The following is a 19955-nucleotide window of genomic DNA, read 5'->3' as shown; positions in this document are numbered from 1 at the left end:
CTCCTCCTGTCCCTCTAAAGACCTCATGAGTTATTTCGCAAGGAACACAAGGTGAAAACAGAAAACGTGGTGTTTCCCTTTTTTGCTTCCTATAACGTTTTTGTCCATCGCTTCTTATATGAACCTACGCGTTTTTTCCCATGAAATTTGAAAATGTCAGGGTTTTTTGTGCCACGTATGTGCACAGGATGTGTAAATCTGGGCTATAAAATATAAATAAGTTTTACATTGGTAACTGACAGCACCAGGTAAATAACATGAACCCCAGGAGTTCTGTGTCACACCTCGGAAGGCACCCTGGCCATGGCCACGGCATTGCCACTGGTGTCCTCCTAGTTCCCGGAAACCCCACTCCTCCCACCCAGGACCCTCATGGGATTCGCTGGACGTCCCGGGTCTTTACAGGGGAGACTGAGAAAGGGGCTGCAGCCTAAATCGAGTCTGTCCACGGCAGCAGAACACACCCACACTCCCACGCAGGAGGCAGCGAAGGGCGGAGCTGACAACAGTTGGACAAGAAGCCTGGCTCAGCGCGGCATCGCCCTGCCCCTCTCCGGAGGACACCCATGTCCTGTGTGGACTTTCCGTCCGACCTCCCCACGTGGCCCAGTCAATGCAGGGAGGGTCTTCGCTGTGCAGACCTGCGCCCAGCAGGGCGGACCCATGACTCCAGGGAGCCGGCTGCCCATTCTGTGTCCCTGGGACAGCCGGGATTCCCTACGCACCGTGGACTCCAAGGCACCTGGAGACAGCTCTGGCTATGCCCACGGGGAGTGAAGAACTAGTGAGGGAGACTAGCGGGCACCTAACGGCCCCAACCCTGAGGTTCTGGGATTTCACAGGTACTGGATGCTGCGTGCTGGGAAGACAGGCACCGAAAAAGACCCTCCACATTAAAAGCCATTCAGGATCCTGGATCCCAGGCACCAAGTCAAATGCAGGAGTCAGAAAATCCCTTCTGACTGTGTCTTTCAGACCCCCAGCCCTGCACTAAACAGGAATGCGTAAAAGCAGATACCGGCAACCTGCAGCCCTGACAGCATCCCAGGTGGCAGCATCCCAGGTGGCAGCATCCCAGGGTACAGCACCACCCGCCCTCAGAGCAGCCCAGCCAAAGGCAGGTGCTGAACCAGGCCTGGAAACTGGACAGGAGCCTTCCTGGTGGGAAGGGTGGGCGGGGTGGTGCAGGCTGAGGTCCTGGTCACTGAGTGATTTCAGCGGGCTCTGGGGAATTGGGGCTGTCCCTGAGTGTCAGATGCCTGCCCTGGGGTGACCACAGCAGGGGGACAGTGGCCACTGCAGTGTGAGTCGTGTGAGTGCCCAGAGGAGGAAGTGGCAGGGCGTGGGCCCCAGACAGTGGGTTTGCATGTGACAGGCACGCTCATAGGTGAGTTCCTCACTATCGAGGAATCAGCCGACCCTGGGAGGGGCCGTCCCTCCAGGATCAGCAAAGTCAAAGCCTCAGAAATACAGAATAGAGAAAGACCTGGCGACTGCACCCCAGGCCACACAGCTGGGGAGCAGCAGAGCTGGGGCTGCCTGTGCTGTGAGCCCGAGCCTCCAACCCCAAGCACCCGGCCTCCATCAGGAGACAGCCACCCCAGTGACGCCCCCCTCACCTTCTGAGCCACGAGCACCTAAGAACCCCTGAAAGTCACCAATGCCCCAGAAATCTTGTCTTGAGAACTGCCAAAAGCACATCGTGGAGGAAAATCCAGAAGCTCTCGCAGCGAGTGTTTAGGTGAGGAATGGCAGTCGCCGCAGCAGCCAGGGAATTCCCTGCAGAAGAACAGCACAGCACCCTGTCTGCCCGCATGCTGCAGAACAGCACAGCACCTGCCTCCTCACACGCGCTGCAAGGAGGCTTTACGGTGCCAATCAGGAAAGGGTGGCGAGTGAAGGCACTATTCAGAAGCCATTATCCCAAGAGATAAGAGTGGGATTAAATCAGTTTCCATGAATATTAGGAGGGTACACTCAGCATTAAATTGCTGTCTTTTACACACATAAATCATCCCAAAGATGTTAATTCAGGATCTCTGCAAGTTGTGTAGATGCTTCAAAGAAAAGAGTAAGAGGAAGTCTAACAAAAATCTTATGGAGTATGCTGTCCATCTTTTAGCTTTCCCTGAAGTTAAGAGCTTCCTGGGAGCTTGTACAGCTGAAGGTGTAACTCCACGCCTCAGTGGAGAATTGTCCTGATACCCACTTTGATTGATAGCATCTGTCTCTGATAAAGGGTGCCCTTCAAGGTACAGTCAGCAGTTACACAGAGACAGAGGCAAGAGTCTCGTCCACCCCACAAAACCAGGATCACTGGAGGTAGACAAGTGGGACGTCAACTGAAACTTAAACTGCTGACTTTTCATTAGAGAGCTCAAGGGACAGTATCTGCTTGTTTACTATTTGGTGGAATCCATGATGCATTTGAAAGCCACATGCAGTCATTTGCTGTCCCCCAGTGCCAGGCTGGTGGGGATGGAGGAATGCCAGCGTCTGGGATGAAGCCGGCTCTCAGGGAGCATGGCTCCCTCCTGTGGGTCCCCCTCACCATACGGCAGGAGCTCCCTGGTGGCATCTCCCACGCTCTCTGGAGGTTCTGCATGCGGGGCTTTGCCCACATTGTGGTCACCACTGAAAGAAGGCTTCCATGCACAAGTCTCACCAAAGGCTCCCTACGCAAAAGTCTCCATTTTGCATCCATGTAGGTTCAAAGGCTGGTGCCTGGCGTTCTGGAGCCTCCCTTGTATAGCTCACTTGCAGCATGTGGTGCCTCTCCGCACCGAAAAGGAAGGAAGCCTCCACGGAAATGGATGGAAGTGGAAATGTTGTGACACACTTAGGCACGACTGCTGGAGACACATGCGGTGACAGTGATCAAGGGACAGACGCCAACATAGAGGCGTGTATACAGCAGCGGCTCATCCAGAGCCTACCAGGAAGGAGGTGGCAAAGAACAGAGCTGCCAACAGCCAAGCAAGGAGGTGGTCAGCCGGTGGTCACTTCTGTAACTCATTTAACTGCCTTTTCTATGCATCAGAAACACCTTGGAGGGCCCTCAATAAAGGCTTCCTGGATCGAGATGGCCTCCAGGCAGAAGCCCCAATAAGATAACTACATTTTTAAAACCCAGATGCATTTCAAAAAAATGAAATTTCAACATTGAACTACATGTACTTCTGATAATCATGTCTTGTTCCAAATACTGTGAAAGCACTGGAAAGTTTCAGTCCCAAACAAATAGCAGCACATGACCTTTGAGGATCAAAACCTTCGTACCTTTCTGACTCACCAGAATCTATACAGGAAAAACAACAGGTTTCTGTACTAGATGTACAGGAATCTGAATATTTTGATGGGGTGGGAAGGAAAGTGAAAGCAAAGGACCCTTTATTGAGCACACCTGATACATCAGGCCCTGCACTGGCTGCATTAAATACATTGTCTCATGAAGGCTCTGCCTAAGGCACTTCTCTAGAGTTTTGAGGGGGAAATGGAAGAATATATATTTATTGAAATATGATTGGCATACAATAAATGGCATTTATTTAAATTGTGTGACTTGAGTTTTGACATAAACATATGCCTACGGAACCATCACCACAACCAAGAGAGTGAGCAGGTCCCTCAGCCCAAAGCTTCCTCATGTTCCTTTATCATCCTTCCCTCCCTCACACCTCTGCCCTATTTTCTGTCACTGTAGATTAGTTTACATTTTCTAGAATGTTATATAAATGAAAGCATAAAGTATGCATCCTTTTGCCTGGCTTCTTTCACTCAGCATGATTACTTTGAAATTTATCCATGTTGTTGTAAGTATCAATATTTATTCCTTTACATTCCTGAGTCGTATTCCATTGTACGTGTATTGGTCTGTTTTGTGTTGCCATAAAGGAATACCTGGGGCTGGGTAATTTATAAGTAAAACAGGTGGAATTGGTTCACAGTTCTTCGAGCTGCACAAGCTTAGCACCAGCATCTGCCCAGCATCTGAGGAGGGCTCAGGAAGTTTCCAATCATGGCGGAAGGCAAAGAGGGAGCATGAGAGACAGGGGAGGAGGTGGCAGGGTCCCTTTAACAACCAGTTCTCCCCTGAACTAAGAGAGTGAGAATCACTCATGACCATGGGAAGGGCACCAAGCCACTCGTAAGTGACCCACAACCATGACCCATACACTTCCCAGTAGGACCCACCTCCAGTATTGAGGATTACATTTCAATGTAAGCTTTGGAGGGGTCAAATTCCAAACTACATCAGTACAATATGTCACAGTTTGTTTACCCAGTTGCCTGTTGAGGGGCGCTTGGATTGTTTCACTTTGGACTATTACAAAGGCTGAGCATTTGGCTGGGTGCAATTGCTCATGCCTGTAATCCAGCACTTTGGGAGGCTAAAGCGAGTAGATCACCTGAGGTCAGGAGTTCAAGACCAGCCTAGCCAAGATGGTGAAACCCGTCTCTACTAAAAATATAAAAATTAGCTAGACATGGTGGTGAGTGCTTGTAATCTCAGCTACTCAGGAGGCTGAGGCAGGAAAATTGCTTGAATCCGGGAGGCAGAGGTTGCAGTAAGCAGAGATCATGCCATTCCACTCCAGCCTGGGTGACAAGAGTGAAACTCCATCTCAAAAAAATAACAACAACAATAAAAAAAAGACTGAGCATCCATGTACAAGTCTTTGTTTGGATATACAAGAGATTTTTCTTTTGAGTAAATACCGATAAGTGGATCGGCAACTTTGAGGTATGTATATGTTTAACCACTTAGGAAACTACTAGTTTGTCATCTGCATATCTTCTTTAAGTGTTTCTTCTATATTCTAAATATATGTTCTTTATTAGATGCATGGTTTTCTCCTAGTCTGTGCCCTGACTTTTCATTCTCCAAAAAACATCTTTTGAAAAACTGATGTTCTTAATTTGTATGAAGCTTAATTTGTCAATTTTTTTTCTTTTATAATTGTGTTTTGATAATGTGCCTAAGAAATCTTACCTAATCCAAGGTCATAAATATTTTCTTACATTTACTTCATGAAGTTTTATAGTTTTAGGTTTTACATTTAGAAGTGTAATCTATTTTGAGTTCACTTTGCTTGTTGTGTGAGGTATGAATTAAACTTCCCTTTTGTAAATGGATGTCCAATTTTTCTGGAGCAATTTGTTGAAAAAACTATCCTTTCTCTAATGCATTGCCTCTGTACTTTTATCAAAAATGAATTATCCATATATGTGTGATTCTATTTATGTGCTCTCTATTCTCTTCCTTTGTCTGTCTCTCTCTCTCTACACCAAAACTACATTGTTTTGATCCCTGCACTTTTATAATAAATCATAAAATAGGAAGTGTACATCCTTCAATTTTTTTTCTCTTTCTCAAAATTGTTTTGGCTATTGTAGGTCCTTGGCAATTCCACATAATTTTTATAATCACCTTGTCAATTTATACAAAAAAAATCCTGCTAGAATTTTAATTGGGACCATATTAAACCTTCAGATCAATTTGGGGAGAACTGACATCTTAAGACTCTTGAATCTTCTGATCCATGAACATGGTATATCTCTCCATTTATCTAGAGCTTCTTTAATTTCTCTTAGCAATATTTTAAAGTTTACAGTGAATGTCTTACATATTTTTGTTGGATGTATTCCTAAATAGTTTACATTATTTGCTACTATTATAAATAGCATCTTTTTGTTTCTATGTGTTAGTTTCTAGTACCTAGAAATTTTTTATATTTTTGCATATTGACTTTATATCCTGTAACCTTGCTAAACTCACTGATTAGTTCCAGTAGCTGTTTTTGAGAATCCCACTGGACTCTGAATGAAAGAAGCCAGAATAAAAGGAGTCTATACTGTATTATTCCATTTTATGACGCTCTAGAAAATATAAACTAATCTAGAGTATTTGCTGGGACAAAGGAGTGAAAGAAGAAGTTACAAAATGAAATAAGAAAACTTTTTTTTATCAGCAACTGCATCTGCAATAAGAAAACTTTTGAGAGAAATTCATTTGTTCTTTTCATTGTGGTGATGGTTTTCATTTCTATACATTCATCAAAACTTATCAAATTATACACTTTAAAGATGGATAGCTTATTGTGTGTCATTTAAGCCTCAAAAAGCTGTCTTTAAAAAAAATAAAAAACAAAAACTTTTGACAAGTTGGAACATCTTACTTTTCTGATATTATTGGTCCTAAAGAATTTATATCAAAGTTCATAGATTGCAGATCTGATCTTATTATAAATCATGGAACTTCTATTCCACAGACAGACTTCACTGTGGCTTTTCCACCACTGTAAATGGGTTCACCAAATGTAGCAGCATGTTCTGGAGAGTCTTTCTTAGATAGAGAGTTGGTCTCAAATGATATCCTCTAACAGAAACACCAGCATGTCATTTACACCCAGAGAAAACACTCATGCACACAAATTTCTATTCCATGCCTAGACAGAAAACAGCAGAGAAACTCTATATTCTGAGTTTTTTTCTTTTTAATCTAAAGTTAAGGACATTAATTTCTTCATTGTAGGAATCTTAAATGTTAGAGTGAATGTTGACATTGGAATAATAAGGTTTAGAAGGATGGCGAATGGGGAGGTGTATTAGTCTGTTCTTGAATTGCTATAAAGAACTACCTGAGACTGGATAACTTATGATAAAAACAAATTTAATTGACTCACAGTTCCACAGACGGTACAGGAAGCGTGACTATGGAGGCCTCAGGAAACTTACAATCATGGCAGAAGGCGAAGGGGAAGTGAGCACATCTTCACAGGGTGGAGCAGGGGAGCAAGAGAGAGACAGAGACAGAAGAGGAGAGAGAGAGAAGGGGAGGTGCTGCACATTTTCAAACAACCAGATCTCATGGGAACTACATCCCAAGGACAGCAAGGGGGACATCCATCCCCCTAATCTTGTCACCTACCAGGTCCCTCCATCAGCACTGGGAATTGCAATTCAACATGAGATTTGGGTGGGGACATAAAGCCAAACCATATTAGGAGGGAAGTGTACTGGGATCCAGCCATGTGCCAGTGACTGCCAGCTGGGGTATGGGCTTCACCCATCTTATCTTACCCCTGGGGAAGCAGCCACACGCTGTGAGAGCCTCACACTCACTCTGCTAGGCAGCAGTGCCCACTGTAGGACCAAGTCTGAAAGCATCACCTGTACCCTCCTTGTAACTACTTGTCCTGGCACAAAAGTGGTTTTAATGAAAGGCCTTAGAAGGGGCCTGGCAAAGCAAAGCGGGTCCACGAACGCAAGCTTGCATGATGTGCTCCCAGAAGCAGTGCCTTCTTCCTCAGGCCTCTCAGGTCTCTACAGTGTATGGCACAACACAGGTCCCTAAAAATTACCTTCTAGATATGTGTGGTGCATAAGGGCTGTGTTCAATGAATATTTAACTGCCAATTTTGCCTAATACACTGTGGGAGATGCCAGCTAAGAGAAGACCCCTTTTCTTTTGAAATTCATAAGTAGGAGGTTGGAAATCAGAGAACAGACTCTATGACAATGAGAGGGAAGAGAGAAATCACTGAAGTATTTTGTGTGCAATAATTATGATGATAACAGTACCACTCTAGGGAGTGTTTGGTATGCTCTAGGAACAATGCTAGGCTTTTTTTTTTTTTTTTGCCATTTTTAAAAATTTTGTTTATTACTGTTTACCAATGGGGAGATGCAGCTTATTCACACCTGCAGCCATAGAGGAAAGGGAAATACAGGTAGTCAGCTATCTGTATAGGATGGACTACTTATGCAAAAATAAGAATCTCCAAAACAAAGGACAGTGGTGAGCTTCACTACCCTCCCCCAATGATCCCAGCGTGCGATGATGCCAGGCAGTGGTCCCTGGGCATGCGATGGTGGGAACTAATGTATGGAAGAAAAAGCCACAAACCGCAGAAATTTTAAAGAACCCCTTTCCCCCATAACACACACACACACTCAGATACATAATATTGATTGCAGGGTGATCAATACACTTAATCAAGAAGGGGAAAATAGGAACCTGAAATAGGAACTTGGTATGTCTCTCATTTTTCTATCCTGTTGTGGCTTCAAAAATAATCCTACAGTATCAGCATTAGACCTTAGAGGCCTGCTAATGCAACCTCCCATCAACAGCGAGATTCTGTCCTCTTGAGAGCACACTGGCAGTAGGTTGTCCAGCCTCTGAAGAGGCATCTCCAGCAGTCATGTATAGAATATTGAGAGGTGACCCGTGAAGTCTGACCACAGTCTGCATGCTGGGACAGAGGGCAGCATCAGCAGTTATGAGATCACGGAACTTGCAACAGTGTCCCAGAAAGAGAAGTGGACAAAACGGGAGGGAGTGGGCTGCTGTGGTGCCACATGTGGACGGACTTGCTTTGAACTACACCTCACCCTGCTGCTCCCTGCGGAGTCTTAGCTTCCCAAACCCAGTGCAGTGCCTGGCACACAGCTTCTCAGGAAAGATTCACTCGCTGAATTGATGAAACCTGGGCAGCGCCATTTGGAGGAGGGCACATGGTTGGACATGAAAGATTACCTCTCTCAGATTTTGTCCTCAGACATGTCCGCAGGAAAAACCAGTCCAAAATTCTTCAAGGTCACAGCCCTATCATTTTTTTGGCCACTGCACAAGGCAACTAATGTCAGATATTGATCTTTGGAAAACTACCGCACATTTTAAAAATCAAAGATGGAGTAACAGACTGGCAACATGGCTCACGGCTGCTGAATGCCCAATTGTTACTGAGACATAAAACATTCTGAAAATGAAGCACAGAGAACAAAGCCCGAGTGTGTGCCGTTGGGTTTTGTGCCAGAAAACACAGAATCCAAGTGACTTCTGGGTCTATTGCTGGCTGGCTGCTGGCGGAGACCTCTGTTGTTTCTGAGGCAACAATAGGAAGGGTTCTTTCTGTTTGCATATGGGTTAGTTAGCGTCAGGGATGCAGGCGGAATGTACAAAAGGAGCTTGCTGGCTTCTGTCCTTCCTAGACAAATGACCGGGATATTACCCACGCCTATTAAGTAGACACACAGAGAAATTAAATTAATTCTTCTGGGCCACGGAGAGCCGTCCTATCTTTCCAGTCCAACTCACAGATTAGCACAGAATAAAAAGGCTGAGTGTGGTTTGTGAGGATAGTCACACCTTCACAAACAAGAGCTTCCCACACTCCACTGTCCACTCCAGCCAATTCTGAGCAAACACTTGGCCACGGCGTCCAGAGCAACCACACAGCAGGGTGTATCCTGCCATCTCCATCTCTCACTTCCGAGTAATAATAAAAAATAACAAAGGGACCATTTTTGAGCATTTGCTATCAGTTACTGTGTGTGTGTGTGTGTGTGTGTGTGTGTGTGTGTGTGTGTGCGCGCGCGCGCCCGTACACAGCGCATGAGAAAGAAAGAACTTAATTGGAGATTTTGAAAAGCAGTTATTTCTTTGTAGAAGAGTTACCTTACAAGAATAAAATATTTCAGCAATGGAAAAATTCTGTACAGACAGTGAAGGCTTGAGGCACAAGGACAGATTTTCCCTCTGAGCCACCCTGAGCTGAGATGTTTCTGCACGGTTGAGTTCATTCACTATTAAATTCATCTCTTCTGAGGCCTCTCTCGCTCACATGCTAATGTCATTTTCTCATTTAACAGATGATAGAATAGATACATGTCTATAACAAATTGTCTAGAATGATGCAAATATTCCATAAATATCCAGGTTTTTGTCCAGCCAGGATCCATCAAAGATTCCCAACTACTCTTCTTAAAGGGCCAGACACCAAATGCAGGCCACAAACTGAGCCACAGAGGAAGAACGCCTTCCAGCGTCCTTGGCCTATGACCATACTCGGCATTTGCACTAGCTGTAGCCAGAGTGGAGTCCTGAGAAGCCATATCTGCTCTCAAACTAGCCCATCAAACCCAACTGGCCAGGAACATCAGCTATGTGCAAGAATATGGAACAGACAAGATGAGAAGGACATTCCTGGGCTCATGGAGTTAATTAGCTGGGAGGTTAGGAAAGCATGATCATGTCAGTACTAGGAGAGAAATACACTGCGACATGGACGTGCATCCTTCGCCAGGAGCAGAGTGAAAGTTGGGAGATGTAGAAGAGAGAGGGGAGGGTCTTCCTGTGGGTGCGGGGAGGGGCCAAGGACACAGGTAAAAGGAGCCTGGAACACCGAGCTGGGAGGAAGGAGGTGGCTGAGGGCGCTGAGGCTGGCGTCGGGCATGCCGAGGGGGCACATCTGAACTCGCCCAGTGGCAGGAATTCAGGAAGCCATGCTGAGGCCACGAGAGCCACTCATGTCTGATGAGCAATGGAAGGACCGGATGTTCCAAGGACAAGGGGCTCTTCCTGATGGACAGAAGCACATCCAATAATTATCAAGGAGGGACCACCTGGGTGGAGGGCAAAAGACACCCCTCACACCTGTCCCTGCCACCTGCGTGTGGGCCAGCCTCATGAATCACCATTGCTCAAAGTTTCTTAAGCGTCAGTTAAACCCAAGGTACCATGCTAAGTGTTAGAGGAATAAGTAAAGGGCGTACTTCGCTGTTCTAGAGAAATTATTCAACTGGGCAGAATACGGTGCAAAAAACCATCTTGCCACAACCCAGAGGCAACACGCCATTGTGATGCATTCTGGACTGGCAACCCCACAACAAACCACACACCAGGAGGGCCCAGGAGTCTCCACTGCGCTCCTCCTTCTGTGCACAAGGCCTGCAGCAGTGAGTGGCGCCTGGCCTGACAGATATACCTCAAGGTGCCTTCTGAGGGTGCTGAGGGGAAAAGGGGGAGTGGGAGGGAGGCGTCCTCCAGCCATCAGAACAGCCACGAGTCACTCCAACCCCAGCCAGCAGAGCACTGCCCCAAGCGCAAGAGGCTGTGGTAGCACCAGGCATTCCAGGTGATCACACCCACCTGGAAAGCCTCGTCACCGCCCTGCTCCCACCATTAATTCATAGGCTAGTATCAATCCTTCCACAGTTAGAATTTCTCAGGAGGCAACACAAGGTTTGGTTTCAGAGATAAAAACTGGAACATGATCAGACATGAGCAGTGATGAGACTCCCCAGCATCTCCAAGCAGCAGAAACAAGCTCAGGCTGTGGGGCTGGTGCCCACCTGGTCCCGGCCATGTCCTCTCTGTAAATTGAGCTGCTTCTCATTCTCTCCCCTCTGGATGTGGCAGAATCCCACACGGGGAGGCCGAGTGTTGCGTGACCAAGAGTGTGAGCTGGGGCATCAGGGCTCCTGGTGTCCATGGGAGCTGCTGCCCTGTGGCCCCACACATGCCACATCATTCCTCCTGGCCTCAATTTCTCCATCAGGCAAATGGAGTTGTCAGTTACACTCTGAGCCGAAGAGACCATGTGAGACCCCCAGTGCTTCATCTCCCACACTTTGGTCCCCAGGACATCAAGACACCACATCCTACCTGCTCCCTGAAAGAGGCTTCCTGCCCACATCACACAAAACCCTGAGCAGTGAAGACAAACGTGTGACCCCAGGATGCCGGTGGCAGTGTCTGCTGTCCTCACAGCTGGCTTCCTGAGTACCTCCAGCAGGTGTGTCTCCCTTCACCCATCATTCCCCTTCCTTCCTCCTGCTGGGCTCTTTGGGCTGGCTCTCTGCCAGGCATCTGCCTCCCCCTGCTGCTCACTCCCTCAGAGCCCCTGCAGCAGGTGAGGGATGACTGCTCACCTCACTCCAAATTCCAGGGTCAGGTCATCACCCTCCACTCCCTGACTCCTGCCATTCAGAAGCCAACCCTCCTTCTCACGGGGGTCACCAACTACATGCATTAGGGCCCTTCAGAGAGAGAAAGGGGGAGATAGAGAGAGAGAGAGAGAGAGAGAGAGAGAGTGTGTGTGTGTGTGTGTGTGAGGGAGATTTTTTTTTTTTTTTTTTTTTAGAAAGGAAGAAAAAGAATTAAAAAAAATAAAAATAAAAAAGAATAAAGGAAAGGAAGAAAGAGGAAGAGGAAGAGGGAGAGAGAACAGGGGTGTTGCTTTATTGCCCGGGCTAGAATGCAGTCTAAAACTGGGTATGCCTGTAATTGTGTTTAATAATAGAGACATTAAAAAAAAAAATGAGGGAAGAAAATAATTAACAAGTAGCCAACCAATATTTCATTTAAACCTGTAAATACGTGTGATGTAGTACTAATAAGAGTGTATATTTTGTGTATTTAAAGTGGAGAGTTCTATGAATGTTAATTAAGTCTACTTGTTCCAGATCTGAGTTCAAGTCCTGGATATCGATGCTAACATTCTGTCTCATTGATCTATCTAATATTGATGTTAAAGTCTCCCGCTATTATTGTGTAAGGGTCCAAGTCTCTTTGTAAGTCTTATATATCTGGGTATTTCTGTATTGGGTGCATGTATGTTTAGGATCTTTAGCTCTTCTTGTTACATTGATCCTTTTATCTTTATGTAATATCTTTCTTTGTTTCTTTTGATCTTTGTTGCATTGAAATCTATTTTATCAGCAAAAATTGCAACTCCTGCTTTCTATTTATTTATTTTAGCTCTCCATTTGGTTGGTAAATTTTTCACCATCCCTTTGTTTTGAGTCTTTATGTATCCTTGCATGTGAAATGGATCTGGATGTAGCATATCAATGGTCTTGGCTTTTTTTTGCCTGTCTGTGTCTTTGGATTGGGGGATTTAGTCGATTTAAATTTAGAATTAATAACAATATATGTGTGTTTGATACTGTCATTTAATGTTAGCTGGCTGTTTTGCCCATTAGTTGATGCAAGTTCTTAATTATGTTGATGTTCTTTATTTTTTGGTATTTTTAGAAAGGCTGATACTGGTTGTTCCTTTCTATTTGTAGTGGTTCTTTCAGAAGCTCTTGTAAAGCAGGCCTGGTGGTGATGAAATCTCTGAGTGCTTGCTTGTTCACAAAAGATTTTATTTTTCCTTCGCTTGTGAAGCTTAGTTTGGCTGGATGTAAAATTCCGGGTTGAAAGTTTTTTTCTTTAGGATGTTGAATATTGGCCCCCACTCTCTTCTGGCTTGTAGGGTTTCTACTGAGAGATCTGCTGTGAGTCTGATGGGCTTTCCTTTATGGGTGACCTGACCTTTCTCTCTGGCTGCCCTCAGTATTTTCTCTTTCATTTCAACCCTGGTGAATCTGGCAATTATGTGCCTTGAGGTTGGTCTTCTTGAGGAATATCTTTGTGGTGTTCTCTGTATTTCCTGGAGTTGAATTTTGTCCTGCCTTGCTAGGTTGGGAAAGTTTTCCTGAATAATATCCTGAAGCGTATTTTCCAGCTTGGATTGATTCTCTTCATCACATTCAGGTACACCTATCAAGCATAGATTAGGTCTTTTCACATAGTCCCATATTTCTTGGAAACTTTGCTCGTTCTTTTTTATCCTTTTTTCTCTAATCTTGTCTTTTTGTTTTATTTCATGAAGTTGGTCTTCGATCTCTGATATCTTTTCTTCTACTTGGTCAATTCGGCTGTTAAGACTTGTGCATAGTTCGCGAAATTCTCGTGTTGTGTTTTTCAGCTCCATTAATTCACTTACATTCCTCTCTAAATTGTATATTCTTGTTAACATTTCATCAAACCTTTTTTCAAAGTTCTTAGTTTCTTTGCATTGGGTTAGAACAAGTTCTTTTAATTCCCAGAAGTTTCTTATCATCCACTTTTTAAAGTCAGCTTCTGCTAATGGAACACAGTCTTTCTCCATCAGACCTTGTTCCGTTGCTGATGAGGAACTGTGATCCGCTGCAGAGGGAGAGGCGTTCTGAGTTTGGGTATTCTCAGCCTTTTTAGGCTGTTTTCTTCCCTTCGTTATAAATTTATCCATCTGTGGTCTTTATAATTACCGTCTTTATAGTTGGGTTTCTGAATGGACGTCCAACTTGTTGATTCCCGGTGCTAGAATCTGAGCAACTACCACTGCTCCGGCCAAAACAGCGGCTTTAAGATTGACGGTGCTTTTCTGACTCTGCACCAAGAACCGCCACACCAAGGCAGCAGCAAAACTGCCTCACCGGCCTCAAGAGTCACGCTGGTGACACGTGGGGCTCCTCCGCTGGGAATCTCCTGGTGTGTGAGCAACAAAAATTGATCTGAAAGTGTGGCGTCCTCTCATTCTCTGCTCTTTCAGTGGGAGCTGCAATCCCGAGCTGCTAGTGATCAGCCATCTTGGATCTCTCTCCTGTGATGGAGATTTTAAGGATTGGTCCATGTGATTGTAGAGGTTGGCAAGTTCAAGACGTGCTAGGCAGGCCAGAGGCCAGGGAAGAGCTACAGCTCAGCTCCGAAGGCCACCTGCAGCTGAAGCCTGACTTCCTCCGGGAAGGTCTGTCTTTTCTCTTGGTCCTTCACCTGACTGGATGAGGCCCACATTATGGAGGGCAATCCCCTTTACACTAAGTCAACTGATTTAAATGATCATCTCATCTAAAAAATACCATTTTAGCCATGCCTAGGCGGATGAATGACCAGACATCTGATGCTATAACCAAGCCCAGTGGACAATGAATTATCTGTCACGCCTGCCGACCTCACCAGCCCTCCACCATCTAGGGCACCATCCTTCCAGTCTCCACCCTTGACACACCCCTTCTTCTCATGTCAATGCCCCAGCCACGCTGCAGTTCCTCCACTCCTCTTCACACTGATGCCCCAGCCACGCTGCAGTTCCTCCATTCCTCTTCACACTGATGCCCCAGCCACGCTGCAGTTCCTCCATTCCTTTCACATCGATGCCCCTGCCACCCTGCAGTTCCTCCATTCCTCATCACGCTGATGCCTCCCTTGTCTTTGAGGCTCTGCACATGCTCTGCCCTCTGCCTGGACACTGTCCTTCTGCTGAGCCGTTCCCCAGATCCCCCTTAAACGCCGCTCTTTCAGAGCGCCCTCCCTGCGCCCCTGGATGACTTTCAGTCTCCTCACCACAGGCCCTCATGAGCCCCTGTAATATCCCATGGCCACACACAATACAGTGATTCTTATCTGTATGACTGCCTCTCTTCCCCACTCAACTCCACACTCTGCAGTCAAAGACCACATCCTTTCCAATGAATGCTGTATCCACAAGTTGAGCACAGAGATGAGACATAAACATTTATTGCACTTATCAGTTGTCCCCAACTAAAGACTGAAAGAGACTTCTGGAATTCAGGATGCCTATATTGCCACCCAACTGCTCAGCCCAGGCAGTTTTCTGGAAAGGGAGATGCAAGAACTCCTGGAAGAGGTTCCTCTTCAGGTCTCTGGCCCCAGTAAATCAGGCTGGCTAAGTGGGAGATACACATTTTCTTTTGCTTCTGTGGTTTAGACTAAAGCCAGGCAGCAGGCTTCTTAGTCTGCATTCTCCAGGGTTTTACCATAATCTCCATCCTCTAGAGCAGGTTTCTCCCCCTCAGCACCATCAACATTCGGGACCAGATACTTCTTGGTTGGGGTCGCCATTTTGTGTATCTTAGCAGCATCTCTGGCTATATGTCAGTAGCACAACCCCCCCCCCCCACTGACACATACACACAGTGTGACAATCAAAACTGTCTCTAGATATTGCTAGACATCCCCTGGGGCGAGGGACAATTGCTAGAATTGCCCCTAATTGAAAACCTAGATTTCTAGGTTTTTAAGATTTTTGCCACTCTGGTGATGAGAAGGGAGGAGGAACAGAAAAGTAGACCAAGGAAGAGAACACATCTCCCAATGCATGAAGAAACATGAGTAAGCCAAGTACTCTGATCATCTTTTCTCCAGGGTGCCACCTGGCTAGTCCAAGAGTAAGGGTAGAGCAGGAAGGATTCCTCCAAGCTGCATCCTCCAAGTAGACCCAGAAAGACTAGACAACATGGGGAGAAAATAATCCAAGATATAATACAATAAAATATCTCAGAACCACAGAATATTCTGCCAAAAAGTACCAGCAGAATGAGAGAAATCTCAGAATATCAAAGATAAAGAAAAGGTCTTAAAAACGTCCAGGGAAAAAAAATGAACAGAATTTCTACAATTTCCTGCTGCCGCCAGTTTCTCATCTCAGTTGCTAGTACTAGAAGATAATGGAGTCTAAGTCTTCAACCACAGAATATTTTTATCAAATTATGTTTATATGTCTACTGAAACTGTAACTGAATGTAAAGGCTTAAAGATACACTTTCAAGCATTCAAATATACAGAAACTTTACTTAGGGTGTACTGTTTTAAAAAAACAAAAACAAGAATGTATTCCACAAAGGAGTAAACCAACAACAGAAATTCTGGTCATGCTCATTTGTTTTAATCCTCCTCCCTCTCCCTTCCAAGAGTCTTCTTGCATTGGTAGGCTGGGTTTTTGGTGGAGGTGGCGGATGGTATATGTAATGCCAAATCAAAGGAAAACAGAGAAGGACAAGAGATATAAAGGCTAGGAATGAAAATATAAGTTTTTAAAGAATTTAAAGAAAGTATTGGAGAAGCTGGTGGATAGAAGAAAGTAGACAAGAGAGAAAATGAGGTTTTTAAGATTTATTGTAATCTCCAGAGCCCCAGTGTGGTGTTTGAGATGGATATGCAAAGAATGGGGTTATTTTTAAATTGGGTCTTCTTTGGTGTGATATCTTCTTTTGACCTAAAGCTTCTATGAGACTGGGCCACCTGCATGTTTTAGCGGAATTGCAACAACAATAATCTCAGTTCAAAGCCACAGATTACATCATCAAAGGCTAAGATATACGATGGATAAGTCAGTGAAGAGGGACATCTGGTATAGATGAAATCAAGAAGAAAACTTTCATTTTTTTTAACCAGAAAAAAATGCAGTTTACAGGAGGAGGTTTAGAAAAACTTAGAGGTAAAAATAACTGTAGAAATAGACATGCTAAAAGAATGAAGATGAAATAATCAAAGGGTTAAAAGCAGAGTAATAGAAAGCATAAAAGAATCCATAAAACAAGACAGGAATTAAAAAGATTTCCATCTTTTTCTATTCCTAGTTTTTACAGCATCAAATTGAACCACTTTAGAAATAGCATCTCTTCTTAGCAAACTCCCCAGGTGACTATCATGCTCCCGGAGGCCACTCCTCCATCCAAGGCAATACTATTTGAAGCTAAAATAAGAAGTGTCCATTCTAGAAAATGAAAATTATGTCACTATTTGCAGATAGTAACATAACTGTATGCTTTAAAAAGCCAACAAAATTAACAATAACTGCAACCAGCACAACCAAACTATTCTAATTAATGAGGAATTAATGATGTAAATGAAGTACCCAGATTGAAAATAAACATACCAAAATTAATGTTGCAGTATCCCAAGGCCACTCTGCCTTGTATTTTTGATTACCCACTGTTCTTGCATTCTCCTGTGTCGCTTCTTTTCAATCTCCTAATCAGCTGTCTGAGATTATGACCATGATAACAACACCTACAACTTATCAAGGACCATAGTATGTTGCAGGACCTGAGTGAGATGATTTACATCATTTATCACATATAATCCTAACAACTCTCCATAAGGCATTCTCTTCAGTGTGTGAATTGGAGTACTAATGTTTAGCAAGGCTAAATGTGTCAGACAACATTGCATTCATAGGGAATGGGAAACCTGGATGTCCAGCCCATGCTTCTCTGGATGCAAAGTCTGTGCCCTTCCCCGCCACAACTCCACAGCCTCTCCCAAGAAGCTGACATGTAAATGCTGGTATGAGTGGGAGCTGGTGGCTTCAGCCCAGCATTCTTACCCTTAGAGTAATAATTTTGTTGGCAGGGTGTGTGTTTGTGAGAAGGCAGAATCTTAAAAAAAAAAAAATGAAAAATGATGTCATCTACACAAAAAGACTGAGCCCCAGCACCGCACAGCAGACCTGTGACTCCGGCACACAGACCTGTGAAGCTCAGCCCCATCTGTGGTGATGTCTTCCCTCCCAGAATAGACTTCTCCAGCACCTGGGCTACAGCTCCAAAAGATTAAAATGCACATGCTGCCTCAGTGATCTCCGATTCAATGGCTTTCTGACGATGATCAGCAGTATTTACTTGGAATATTTTTCCAGTCATTTTATTTTTGTCCTCATCCAGCTGACATTCTATTTTTCACTCATTTTTATTTAGTTTCTTTCACATTTTGTATTGTCTTTGGGTTCTTATTTTTGTTCTAATTTGTATACTCCCTTTAGTGAGAGATGCTCAGCCCTTTGCTCCTTTTAGAATTGGTCTCCTGTCCTCACACAGGGCTTGGAGATTCAGCTCAGTGTCCACCATCCCCACCAACTGTGTGAATGACAGCAAAGGGCTGCCAGGGTCGAGGGCTGCATCCTCTGTGCACCGTGGCAGGTACTAATGCAGAGGGGAGATCTCAGGGGCACAGGGAGGAGGCATGGGGACAGAAGTCCAATGGGCAGTGCTTGGCAAGCAAGGCCTTCACTTTTCTCTACATTTAATAAAGGGAAGCAATGAGTAGGGAAAAGATGAACAGAAGAGTCTCCAAATCTCCTCCAGCAGGTCACCTCCACAGACAGCTGAGCATTTTCATAGCTGCTTTTAAAATACTGACACTAACAAAGCTATATCCATCCTCACCCACCAAAAGAAACGTAAAATATACATGTATATATATTTGGAGATGGAATCTCGCTCTTATTGCCCAGGCTGGAGTGAAATGGCGTGATCCTTGCTTACTATAACCTCTGCCTCCCAGGTTCAAGCAGTTCTCCTGTCTCAGCCTACCGAGTAGCCGGAATTACAGGCGCCTGCCACTACACCCAGCTAATTTTTGGTATTTTTAGTACAGATGGGATTTCACCATGTTGGTCAGGCTGGTCTCTAACTCCTGACCTCAGGTGATGTACCCGCCTCAGCCACCCAAAGTGCTGAGATTACAGGCATGAGCCACTGTGCCCAGCCAAATTTATATTCTTAAAAAGGGGTTATACACATGGAAAGATGCTTAACATCACCAATCTTTATGGCAATGCAATTTAAAAAACACAGTGAGATACCACTTCATAGCCATTGGGATGGCTACTACAGAAAAAGAAAAAGAAAAAATATCAAGTGTTGGTGAGGATGTGGAGAAATGTTAACCCCTGTGCACGCTGGTGGAAATGTAAGATACTGCAGCTGCTATGGAAAAGAGTTTAGTGGTTTCTCAAAAGACTAAAAAAGGGAATGACCATAGGATCCAACGATTTTGCTTCTGGGTATGTATTCAAAAGAAGAGAAAGCAGAGGCTTGAACAGAGGTCTGTATGCTCATGTTCACAGCAGCATTTTTTGCAATAGCCAAAAGTGGAAGCAACCCAGGTATTCATCAACAGATGACACATAAACAAAATGTGGTACATACATACAGTGGAATATAATTCAGCCTTAAAAAGAAATGAAATTCTGACACGTGCTGCAACGTGGATGGCCTTGAAGATGTTATGCTGAGTGAAAGAAGTCAGACACAAAGAAACAATTATTCTGTTATCCCCCTTGTATTAGGTTCCTAGAATAGTCCAATTTCTAGAGACAGAAAGTAGAATGGTAGGTCCAGGAGTTGGGGGACAGAGGACAGGGAGAGCTTCCATTTGGGAAGATGAAGAGTTCTGGAGCTGGATGCTGGTGATGGTTGTGAAAGAGGTGAAGGCGCTTAGTGCCAAGGAACTGCACACTTAAAAATGTTTAAAATGGCAAATTCTTATGTTATATCTATTTTACCACAATTTAAAAACTCAAAATTTAAAAGGGGGCATTATTTTATCCTGTTGGCCTCCAAACACAGATTCCATGCAGACAGCATCACTAGGTGTTTGAGTCATGCAGGCAAGTTAAGAGGCCAGGAGACGCAGGGCCCAGCCGGAGTGAGGCCCAGGAGGCCACTCTGCAGTGAGCCAGGAGAGGCAGAGCCCAGCCGGAGTGAGGCCCGGGAGGCCACTCTGCAGTGAGCCAGGAGAGGCAGGGCCCAGCCGGAGTGAGGCCCGGGAGGCCACT

At 44.9% G+C, this 19955-nt stretch overlaps 1 long non-coding RNA gene across 1 annotated transcript; it reads right to left on the bottom strand.

Moving 5' to 3' along the window:
• Positions 1-7653: 7653 nt before the first annotated feature.
• On the bottom strand, positions 7654-19647 carry LOC119467570. The gene is made up of 3 exons (XR_005196103.1): positions 19637-19647; positions 8398-8404; positions 7654-8020 (listed from the first exon to the last, which is right to left on the bottom strand). It is a non-coding gene; the product is annotated as an uncharacterized LOC119467570 (long non-coding RNA).
• Positions 19648-19955: the final 308 nt, after the last annotated feature.

The sequence above is a fragment of the Cebus imitator genome, unplaced genomic scaffold (assembly GCF_001604975.1).
Source record: "Cebus imitator isolate Cc_AM_T3 unplaced genomic scaffold, Cebus_imitator-1.0 Scaffold14, whole genome shotgun sequence".
Classification (NCBI taxonomy): Eukaryota; Metazoa; Chordata; class Mammalia; order Primates; family Cebidae; genus Cebus; species Cebus imitator.
This window is presented reverse-complemented; position numbering and strand designations above follow the sequence as displayed.